Source organism: Eupeodes corollae, chromosome 1 (assembly GCF_945859685.1).
Source record: "Eupeodes corollae chromosome 1, idEupCoro1.1, whole genome shotgun sequence".
NCBI classification, from domain to species: Eukaryota; Metazoa; Arthropoda; class Insecta; order Diptera; family Syrphidae; genus Eupeodes; species Eupeodes corollae.
The window spans coordinates 127,013,814-127,027,421 of NC_079147.1; the positions used below are offsets into that span (position 1 = coordinate 127,013,814).

At 24.7% G+C, this 13,608-nt stretch overlaps 2 pseudogenes; both read left to right on the forward strand.

Annotated features, from left to right (window-relative positions):
* Window positions 1-36: 36 nt before the first annotated feature.
* LOC129944446 (putative uncharacterized protein DDB_G0289263) lies at window positions 37-1,405 on the forward strand (annotated as a pseudogene).
* A 2,421-nt stretch (window positions 1,406-3,826) lies between these two features.
* LOC129938635 (glycosyltransferase-like protein gnt13) lies at window positions 3,827-4,127 on the forward strand (annotated as a pseudogene).
* The last annotated feature ends 9,481 nt before the right edge of the window (window positions 4,128-13,608 follow it).

A 13,608-nucleotide genomic window follows, 5' to 3' on the forward strand; every position in this document is an offset into this window, starting at 1 on the left:
AATAATAATAATAATAATAATAATAATAATAATAATAATAATAATAATAATAATAATAATAATAATAATAATAATAATAATAATAATAATAATAATAATAATAATAATAATAATAATAATAATAATAATAATAATAATAATAATAATAATAATAATAATAATAATAATAATAATAATAATAATAATAATAATAATAATAATAATAATAATAATAATAATAATAATAATAATAATAATAATAATAATAATAATAATAATAATAATAATAATAATAATAATAATAATAATAATAATAATAATAATAATAATAATAATAATAATAATAATAATAATAATAATAATAATAATAATAATAATAATAATAATAATAATAATAATAATAATAATAATAATAATAATAATAATAATAATAAATAATAATAATAATATAATAATAAATAATAATAATAATAATAATAATAATAATAATAATAATAATAATAATAATAATAATAATAATAATAATAATAATAATAATATAATAATAATAATAATAATAATAATAATAATAATAATAATAATAATAATAATAATAATAATAATAATAATAATAATAATAATAATAATAATAATAATAATAATAATAATAATAATAATAATAATAATAATAATAATAATAATAATAATAATAATAATAATAATAATAATAATAATAATAATAATAATAATAATAATAATAATAATAATAATAATAATAATAATAATAATAATAATAATAATAATAATAATAATAATAATAATAATAATAATAATAATAAATAATAATAATAATAATAATAATAATAATAATAATAATAATAATAATAATAATAATAATAATAATAATAATAATAATAATAATAAATAATAATAATAATAATAATAATAATAATAATAATAATAATAATAATAATAATAATAATAATAATAATAATAAATAATAATAATAATAATAATAATAATAATAATAATAATAATAATAATAATAATAATAATAATAATAATAATAATAATAATAATAATAATAATAATAATAATAATAATAATAATAATAATAATAATAATAATAATAATAATAATAATAATAATAATAATAATAATAATAATAATAATAATAATAATAATAATAATAATAATAATAATAATAATAATAATAATAATAATAATAATAATAATAATAATAATAATAATAATAATAATAATAATAATAATAATAATAATAATAATAATAATAATAATAATAATAATAATAATAATAATAATAATAATAATAATAATAATAATAATAATAATAATAATAATAATAATAATAATAATAATAATAATAATAATAATAATAATAATAATAATAATAATTAATAATAATAATAATAATAATAATAATAATAATAATAATAATAATAATAATAATAATAATAATAATAATAATAATAATAATAATAATAATAATAATAATAATAATAATAATAATAATAATAATAATAATAATAATAATAATAATAATAATAATAATAATAATAATAATAATAATAATAATAATAATAATAATAATAATAATAATAATAATAATAATAATAATAATAATAATAATAATAATAATAATAATAATAATAATAATAATAATAATAATAATAATAATAATAATAATAATAATAATAATAATAATAATAATAATAATAATAATAATAATAATAATAATAATAATAATAATAATAATAATAATAATAATAATAATAATAATAATAATAATAATAATAATAATAATAATAATAATAATAATAATAATAATAATAATAATAATAATAATAATAAATAATAATAATAATAATAATAATAATAATAATAATAATAATAATAATAATAATAATAATAATAATAATAATAATAATAATAATAATAATAATAATAATAATAATAATAATAATAATAATAATAATAATAATAATAATAATAATAATAATAATAATAATAATAATAATAATAATAATAATAATAATAATAATAATAATAATAATAATAATAATAATAATAATAATAATAATAATAATAATAATAATAATAATAATAATAATAATAATAATAATAATAATAATAATAATAATAATAATAATAATAATAATAATAATAATAATAATAATAATAATAATAATAATAATAATAATAATAATAATAATAATAATAATAATAATAATAATAATAATAATAATAATAATAATAATAATAATAATAATAATAATAATAATAATAATAATAATAATAATAATAATAATAATAATAATAATAATAATAATAATAATAATAATAATAATAATAATAATAATAATAATAATAATAATAATAATAATAATAATAATAATAATAATAATAATAATAATAATAATAATAATAATAATAATAATAATAATAATAATAATAATAATAATAATAATAATAATAATAATAATAATAATAATAATAATAATAATAATAATAATAATAATAATAATAATAATAATAATAATAATAATAATAATAATAATAATAATAATAATAATAATAATAATAATAATAATAATAATAATAATAATAATAATAATAATAATAATAATAATAATAATAATAATAATAATAATAATAATAATAATAATAATAATAATAATAATAATAATAATAATAATAATAATAATAATAATAATAATAATAATAATAATAATAATAATAATAATAATAATAATAATAATAATAATAATAATAATAATAATAATAATAATAATAATAATAATAATAATAATAATAATAATAATAATAATAATAATAATAATAATAATAATAATAATAATAATAATAATAATAATAATAATAATAATAATAATAATAATAATAATAATAATAATAATAATAATAATAATAATAATAATAATAATAATAATAATAATAATAATAATAATAATAATAATAATAATAATAATAATAATAATAATAATAATAATAATAATAATAATAATAATAATAATAATAATAATAATAATAATAATAATAATAATAATAATAATAATAATAATAATAATAATAATAATAATAATAATAATAATAATAATAATAATAATAATAATAATAATAATAATAATAATAATAATAATAATAATAATAATAATAATAATAATAATAATAATAATAATAATAATAATAATAATAATAATAATAATAATAATAATAATAATAATAATAATAATAATAATAATAATAATAATAATAATAATAATAATAATAATAATAATAATAATAATAATAATAATAATAATAATAATAATAATAATAATAATAATAATAATAATAATAATAATAATAATAATAATAATAATAATAATAATAATAATAATAATAATAATAATAATAATAATAATAATAATAATAATAATAATAATAATAATAATAATAATAATAATAATAATAATAATAATAATAATAATAATAATAATAATAATAATAATAATAATAATAATAATAATAATAATAATAATAATAATAATAATAATAATAATAATAATAATAATAATAATAATAATAATAATAATAATAATAATAATAATAATAATAATAATAATAATAATAATAATAATAATAATAATAATAATAATAATAATAATAATAATAATAATAATAATAATAATATAATAATAATAATAATAATAATAATAATAATAATAATAATAATAATAATAATAATAATAATAATAATAATAATAATAATAATAATAATAATAATAATAATAATAATAATAATAATAATAATAATAATAATAATAATAATAATAATAATAATAATAATAATAATAATAATAATAATAATAATAATAATAATAATAATAATAATAATAATAATAATAATAATAATAATAATAATAATAATAATAATAATAATAATAATAATAATAATAATAATAATAATAATAATAATAATAATAATAATAATAATAATAATAAATAATAATAATAATAATAATAATAATAATAATAATAATAATAATAATAATAATAATAATAATAATAATAATAATAATAATAATAATAATAATAATAATAATAATAATAATAATAATAATAATAATAATAATAATAATAATAATAATAATAATAATAATAATAATAATAATAATAATAATAATAATAATAATAATAATAATAATAATAATAATTATGATAATAATAATAATAATAATAATAATATTATTATTATTATTATTATTATTATTATTATTATTATTATATATATTTTGGAGTTAACTGATCCTCATTTCAATGCTGCCCGACAGATTGAGTTTTTATTAGGAGAAGACAAATTATGGAGCATTTTAAGTGATGAACAGATCCAGGGCCAATTAAAAATGCCAGTTGCACAGAATACGGTATTCGGTTGGGTTATAGGTGGAGAAATTATCGAGCCCACCGCACAACCAATCTCTTTGGTTCATGCAAGACTTGTTGTGGACTCCATTCTGCAAAGATTTTGGGAATAAGAAGGCATCACTCCTTCCAAGGATATATCTGCTACTAACGATCCAGCCGAAATTCACTCTAGTAGGTTCTTTTTTCGTGAATCGATCGGTAAATATGTCGTTCAACTACCCTTCAAACACGCAATATCTCGCTATGGAACATCGCTTAAAGTCTCATCTCGATCAGCGTCAAGCCTGCATTCGGATTTGAAAAGAAGACATCAATCTTGTTAAAAGCAAATTTATCTACTATACCATGCTGTATTCAGACCGGAAAGCTCTTTGACAAAGTAACGAGTTGTATTTGATGGTTCAGTGAAAGAATCATTAGGTCAATCTTTAAATTCTAAGCTGTTAGTAGGTCCTCCTATCTAAACTAGGGCCTTACCCAGAAAATTTGTCCATTTAGCTCGGTCCCTAGCTGAATGTATCCATATATAGCAACACTTTCTTTACTCAATTGCCCAGAAACAGGGATTTGCAAGAGTTATACTTCGTTTGATCTCAGCACTGGTGTTATTTTCTGCGATCATAGTGGAGCCTTGGTAAAGGAAGTCCTTAACTACCTCAAAATTACGACTATCGATGTTGACGTTTTGTAAGCCCTTTCTTGACGACAGCATGCACTTTGTTTTGCCTTCATTAACCGTTTAACTCTGGCTCTGTAGTCACAGAAACCATATTGACATCACGATGAGTTCTTTCGATTATGTCAATGTCATCAGCATATGCTAGTAGTTGGACAGACTTTTGAAAGATAGTGCCTCTTGTGTTGACGTGCACTATTCTTTCAAGTACAATGTAAAAAATCGCATGACAGCGCATCACCTTGTTGAAAGCTTTTTTGGCACCGAACGGTTCTATTAATATGTTTCCAAACCTTATTTAGCAACGTGAATTATATATAACCATCCTTAACAAACAACAGTTTAGGTTGGGTTAGGTTAAAGTGGCTGTTCGGCATGGAATAGAGCACACTAAGGCCATGGTCCATTGTAATACTACATGAATCTCCTAAGCTCAATGAAACTTAGTCCCTTACGAAACGTGAGCAGCTAATATGCTAATAATCATATTAGATGCTGAAATTATCTTTAAGCCAGGACAAGACAAGACGAAATTTACGTATGAAACACGCTACAATCATTGGAATTAATTTCAGTCGTTCAGAGTCCACACCTTAAGCAACCCCTTCTTTTATTTTTGATCGAGCTGTAATAAAATTGATTGGCCCGTCTTCCAAGAATGCCCTATCCTCCCAGAAAGATCTAAAAGGTATAGAAATCTGGAAGTTTCTGTCGAATTGTATATGGGAAATGGTGCATTGTGAATTAATACCTAAAAATTACGAAGTGGCCAATGTTGTGGTGATTTACTGTGACAAAGATTCGGGCGAATAGTAAAGCTTACACGTGTTTGTTTAATAAATACATCAAGAGGTGTTAGGAAGTGCCGCAGATGGGGTCGTGCGAAGAGATCCATTTATACATAGGCAAGGTAAACGTTTGACTTTATTTAATTTGCCGCAGTCTATAGCTTTCTCTAAAGTAGCCCACCATACTGCTTCACCGTACATTAAAATCGGTCTGATTACCGATGTGTTAAGCAATACGTGATTCAAGGTTGTCAGCCTCATTTATTGCGAATAGTTTTTTTGGAAGAAAAGAGAGCTACAGTAGCTTTTTTGACTCTTTCTTGTGCAAAGCGTTTCCAATTTAGTTTTTGTCTAAATTAAGACCCTGGTAATTAGCCTCTTTTGGGAATTCTAATTGGATAAATTTAATATAGGGAGGGTTATCAAATAGAATTTTGTAAGTAAGTAAGTAAATGTTTATTCAAAAAAAACAGGTATAGTATGTACAAATTTTTTTTTAAATATATTGATTCATAAATTCATAAATTTAATAATATTAACACTAAACATTGCATTTTGCATCAATAGCTCTGTTGAGCCGTCTGTTGCGATCAAATATCCTTGTTGTTGTTATTGTTGTTGTTGTTGTTGTTGTTGTTGGTATTGGTGTTGTTTTTGTTGTTATTGTTTTTGTTGTTGTTGGGGGTGTTTGTTCGTGTTTTTTTACACTTCAGAATCTCAGAAAGAAGTTAGCTTATAGCAAGCTTCAAACTACCATCAGAGGCTCATCATAAGTTCATGTGTTAGTTGTTAGTACGATAATAATACATTTAAAGCCTAACATACGCACAAAATACAAAACATAATTAACATTTAACATGAATTAATACAGAACAACAAAAGATAAAATAAAGACGTTTACGATAGTGGAGCACTTGTTCTAAACAATGATTTTAATTCCCCCTTATTTAAATTTAAATCTATAGATGAACAGTTTAAGTTATATAAAATCCTCTTTCGACATAAAGTTTCATTTTTCCCATAGTTAGTTCTATGGAAGTCAATATGTATAAAAACAAAAGAACGTAGGTGATGAGTTCCACCTCGGTAATTCAAATGTACACGAGACAGCAAATAAGGTGCATCAATTTCACCATTAATAAGTTGATGAAGAAATGTTAAATCATTATTAACACGTCTTTGATGAAGAGCTTGCAATTGAAGAAGCTGAATACCATGTTCATAGGGACGAGATCATTAGTATCTTAACAAGGAAGACCCTTAAGGGCAAAGCGAATGAAAATATGCTGAATTGATTCAATTCGTTTTCTATAAATTTCGTAATAAGGAGTCCAAACTTGCGATGCATATTCAAGATAAGGACGAACATGGCAATTGTACAAAGAAACAGTAACATAGGGATTGAGCTCCTTTGCCCTGCGTTTTATAAAACCAAGCATAGAACTTGCCTTATTGACAATAAAATTAATGTGATGTGTAACCTCTAGGTTGGAACTGAAATAAACACCTAAATCTTAAAATGTGGAGACGCGACAGAGTTTTTGTTGTGATATACAATAATCAAAAACACTAACTACTCGTTTTTTAGTTATTTTAGCAAGGCTATTTTTGCCACACCAAAAAGTAAAACTCTATAATCTTAAAAATTTTCATGTCATCAGCAAAAATGAGAACTTTACTTGACCGTAGACATGACGAAACGAAACGTCGTTAATAGACAGGAAGAACAGAAAAGGGCCAAAATGGCTTCCCTCGGGAACACCAGATTGAGTAACAAAAGGTTGTGAAAGACAATTTCTAAATTTGTTTAGAATTGGAGCTAAACTAATTTTCACCCCTAAGTATTTTTCTTTATCATCTTCATTTTGAACCAAACCCGTTGACACCCCTAATCCTTCTCTGTTTTTTTATCTGAACTCATTCTTACCCTTAAGTCTGTTCTCCTATCTGTATTTACTTAACTTAACTTGCTAGTGTGTTTACTCAAAATGGTAGATTTAATGTATCTGGCTACATTTCCGGTGTTCAATAGTTAAACGTTAAAGAGTAAGATAGATATTAAGCTAGTATAATATAATGCTCCCTTTTCATAGAATTACTAGTGCCATGAAAGGTGGTACCAAGTTCGTTTAATCGTATAGCATTTGTTGTCGAGTTTTAGTAATAAAGGTTAGTTTAAAGTTGACAATTCGCTTACTAAACTTTTCAAATAAATAAATGCTGGATAAAAATTAATACAATACAATGCCGAAATTCAATGAAATACGAATACGTATGTTGCTGTTGGCTCTCTCCAGGAATCATCAACTTTCAAGTATGTGTTGAGAGCAACATCTCAAGTAATATGCTCTGAGTCGACTTAGAATTTGCATTATGATCTGCTGAGGAAAACAATTTCAGGTTTTCGTACCCATTTTTTCGTTTGTAAATTTTTAAACTGTTTTTCATTTTCGTTTGCCGTTGCTATTGTATCCTTATAATTGTCAGAGAATCTTTAATCAAGTATTCCACACAGTTCGTTGGTCACCGTTCCAATGAAATCAATTGGTGACCGTTTTTGTCTTATTGCTGAGACCTTATTAACATGAAGAAGGATTTCGTTGTTGAGTCTGATTTGTAGAAGTTGATGTTTGAATTGAATCAACGTTTTGTCACACTATTGATTTAAATTCAACAAGATCTGTTGATCCACAAAATAATTCCATTGAAATAATTAGTTTGCACATACAAAAAAAAGTTATTGAATGGCCCAAGTAAATTAACTCGAAACTTGATAGGTGTGTACCCTACTTTACAAAACTTTAATCAAAATTCATTTTTTTTTATCTATTAAAAGTTTAAGTTTAATTTCGTTTGATCTTAGATAAAGATTTAAAAATATTTAATCAAATTGATTTATAGGTATTTTATTTCTACTAAAATAAAAAACGTGAAGAAAGCCAGAAAAGTAGTAATGCATAAGAATGTTTTAATTAAGATAACTGAGTATACCCGAATACGACATCTATATGATCTCACAAGCACTATATTGCAAAAACTCAAAACGCGAAATAAAATTGTACATGGGCGAAAAAACTTCAAATTCCCTTTAGGCTTAATAGTCCTATTTCCCAAGAAAATCGTTAGCCTGCAAAGTTTCTTATTCTTAAAACATAATAAGAGGTTTTATCAATGAATGCTTTTTTGTTTTTTTGTTTTAATGTTCTTAACCAACTATAAGAGCACGATATTGAATTATTTTCAATTTTGCCAAAAATGCTCCCATCTCCCTCTTAACTAATAAGAATTCCGCGATTTAACCGTTGCTTTGATTTTCCTTTGTGCACTTGTTTCTAAATTCTTATATATGGGTGTACACATTAGAAGAGAATGCATTGAGTAAGGTAAAATGCTAGTTTGGGGTGTTTTTTCCTTCAGAACTAAAAAAAAAATGGTTTAAGAAGCAAACATAATTAATACTAGCGACGTGCTTGGAAGTTATTAGTGGTACAAAAATTTATTTGTTATCGGAATAGCATGTTACTTCAAATGGAAAACACAAAGGCTTTGAAATTAGTTTCTTATATCTTTGGTGTGATATACAGCTGTTTTGCCATTATCGTCTTCAAGTTCGTATAAACTGTCGCCGACCTTTCGGATAGATTTACACTTTAGGAATTTGGGTGATGGTATGAGCTACGAAGAGCAGACGCTATGAGATGGAGTTGTTCATACCAACAGGTTTGCTCGTTGCCTAAGTAAGATCGAATACCAGCAATTATCGAGCGCTTCACCCATTCAGATGTATAGGTATGATGAATTCCATATCTCTTAAGAAAGTTGTTAAAGATATCACTTTTAAATTGGGATCCATTATCTTTCATAACATCTTCTGGTACACTAAAGATACTTAAAACAATTTTTTCTAGGTAATCTACGAATTTTTTCGAGGTCATATTTTTGAAAAATGGTCTTACGTTATAAAAATAGCAATATTTCCAGATTTTGAGATAGGTAAAGGTCCTTTATATCCATCAACAATTTCTGGAATTTTCTTTCGGATTTTTGTTTGTCTCCCACTTGAGCACTCAAAACTTTATTGGGAGCCTTAGACTCTTTACATGTGTCACAATTAATTCACAAAATTTCTGACATCAGAACTCATTTTCGACTAATAAAAATGCTTTTTTTATTGCTCTAGCAATTTATGAATGCCTGGACTATGAAATCGGTCCATTAAGTCATTTGTCATTTGGGAATGTATCCATAACTTCCATAGTGTAGATCAATTTTCAGAATCTTCTCAGGCTTCAGAACGATGGTAGCTTTTGTTGATATTCAAGGATATTTTGTCTTAGTTTTCGATCATCATCAGAGTTAAAATGTTCAGAATCTAAATTTGTACTACTTTCAAAAGACATAATTGTAGAGACTTCATTTACATTTGGACGGGACAGTGTATCGGGAACAATATTTTCGGAACCACGTCGGTGTTCAATCGAGAAATTATAACCTTGCAGCTTAAGGGACCATCTTGTTAAACGACCAGATAAATCTTAGAACTCAAGCTCAGTAACGCTATGCTTTCTCTGAGCTGAAGTTTGCTGGGTTTTCTGACTCAAAATTTGTTCTATCAAAGGTAAAGGGTAAGCACTTTTAATGGTCTTTCATCAACTTTTCGCAAGCCTCTGGATTTTCCACGAGGGTTTTTTTACACTTCAGACTTTCAAAAAGTAGTAAGCTTATAGCAAGCATCAAACTACGATCAGAGGCTCATCATGTGTTAGTTGTTAGTAAAAAACAAAATTAGCATTTAACTATTACAGAACAAAAAATAAACAATAATTTTAATCCCACCTTATTTAAATTTAAATCTATCGATAAACAGTTTCAAAATCAAATCAAATGGGGTGGCGCAACAGTCCGTTGTGAACCAGGGCCTAGTGGCTTACAACTCTCAACCATTCCTGTATGCGAGTACTGTTGTCAGGAATGGAGGGGACCTACAATTTTAGGCCGAATCCGAACGGCTAGTTTGATAAAGCACTTTTTCATGACAAGAATTACTCTTGAAGGATTTGTCAATTCCTCGCAAGAGGCAGTACCCGCGAAAATTAATTTTTTAAATTAAGGTGGCACAGGCAGGGATTGAACCCAAGACCCCTTGCATGACAGTCCAACGCACTTTTTTTTTTTTTTTTTTAATTCGTTTTTATTAATTCATTCTTAAACCTATCTTAAAGCTAGACAAAAATTCATAAAACTAGCCTAATTACCCATAACTTATAACTAACTTAATGGTCCCATACGGACACTCTAAGCTAAACTATAACACTAATTACTAATGCCTTTCGGCCTTAAGATCTATTTTACTTCAGTTTAAATTTTATTTGTTTTGTTTTTATTAGAAAATTTTGAAAGAAAACTAATATCAATAACCATTTTTATTTATTTTTTACTTACAAACTACTTAAAATAGGGTCCTTAAATAAAACTTAAAACTAACTTAAACTACCTATTCTACCTATAAACTACTTAAAACTAGAACAACCACAGCAGCAAATCTAACTATCTAACCTTTTTATTTTTCATATTTTGTTGTATTTTTTTTTTTATTTTTATTCCATGTTTTCTTTTTTTATTGTTCTTAATGTTCTTTTTTTTAATTTTTTTTTTGTATTTTTTTTTATTGTTTTTTTTCTATTTCTTTTTGTGCCACCATGCCTATTCTACTTAAAACTAAACCCTAAAACTATAAAACAAGTATGTAAGCCGGCCAAGGCTTAAAACCCCATCACAACTACCCAATATCAAGTGCCGATTGAAGCCACCAAAACTGGTTCTCCTGCTTCACCCTATCAGTTCGGTCCCGTTCGGACACAGCCCTACTGAACCGAAGGAGCTCCGCTCCGCCTTGTGCCATGACGTCCCGACTGTACGGGAGTCGCCTAACCACGGTTCTTCGTCTGACGTGGTAGATTAACGGAACTGCCAATCTATCCTGTATCAGACCGCATTTGTCTAAAAAGAGGAATGCCTCTGGTGGAATGAAGCCTCTCAAGCGTGCACTCTCAAAATACTCGTCGTTCGGATAGAACACCCCGAAAATTAAATTGTTGGTCGAAGACATAGCTCTTGCAATGTGACCTCGAACGAGTTTTATCACGAAATTGTCAATTCTGTTGATTCGAGCCCCGTTTTACAGGACCTCGTTGGAATAGTAATGCACATAAGAAGATTCGGCTGTTCGATATAAGCCGGTACAGCGTTGTAAACACTGCCGTTCGAACACCCGAAACTTCTCCATCTTGGAAGGGGCAACGTTGAACCACACAGGACAACCATACACGATCATTGGCCGTATGAGGGCCATGTAGCAAATTACCTTCACTCTGGGGTCAAGCCGACTGCTAAAAAACAGCCGTTTCGTCAGAGCGAAGGCTCCTCTGGCCCTGGTCAGAGCAGCATTTACATGTCTGTCGAAATATAAATACTGATCTAACCAGATACCGAGGTACTTCACTACACTTTTGCTCGCTAATGGCTGCCCGTGAAGATCAACGATAACCATCTTGCGCCAATTCTTACACGTGTCCCTCGTGGCCCTAGCCAACGGAGTCCGGAACAGAATTGTCTCTGACTTCTGGACATTTATTTTCAGTTTCCAGTCGTCGCAATATCGCTGAATCTTGTCGAAATCACGCTGCAAGAGAATTCTAATAACCTCAACCTTTCGGGCCGTTCTGTACGCAATTAGATCGTCGGCGTACGCAATTGCCTCTGTAAGACAACTTATCAGATCTTGAAGACCATTCTGTCAGAGCCCTTTTAATGATCTTTTCGAAAACTTTGCTGATGCTCGGAAGAAGACTTATCGACCGAAGATTTGACGGGTTGAAGTTGTTCTTTCTCTTTTTCGGGAGAGGATGAACCACAGCAATCTTCCATTGACTGGATAATATGCATTATTCAGTGCATTATTGAAGAGCGTGGTGTAAATGTCAATTGCATACATCGGTAAATGTCTTAGTACAACGTTGGATATACCATCGACGCCTGCTGACTTTTAGTTTTTTATTGAATTGAAGATGAGCTGAAGCTCAACCTTCGTCACTAAGAAGGGACTTGGTCCCGTTTTCTCGGCGTTTGCCAAGGAATCGTCATTGAACCGCATGAAACCGCGGTTCTTAGATCCCCATTGTGTTATTTCATTTCGAAGGTAAAAGTGATTAAGTAGGGCTCTGTTTTCCAGGTCGTGGTTGGGGCGAATGCTAACATTCACCTTGTACACTTGCTGGAAAGTAGCTCCCACCGCCTCCACTTTTTTCTTCGGATCTTCAATTATGTAATAGTCATCGTCAAATATGGCTACCTCTGGATCTATTTGCGATATCATGAGTATGTCTCTGTTCTCTTCAGTTCTTTGGAGTTTAAGACACGGAAGGTCATTATCGTTCTTTTTCCTGAATATCTTGTTGATTTTAGGGAACATACTAGGGTCACTAGAATTAACTGACCGGATCTTTCGGTCCCAGTACTTGTTAATTGATAGCCTGTAGTTCTCCTTAATCAACAGATTGACATTTTTATTGACGACTTCAGTGTCCTTACCTCCAAGTCGTGTGGGTCTGTCAGTCGTCGTTCGTTCTATTGTTTCGTCCATCTGTTGTAAATGTTGGTCAATTTCTGTATTTGTCAGGTTTCTGTTGTTTGGTGGGGCTATGTCACTCGAACGAAGTTCTCTCGCTAGGGCGTTGGTGA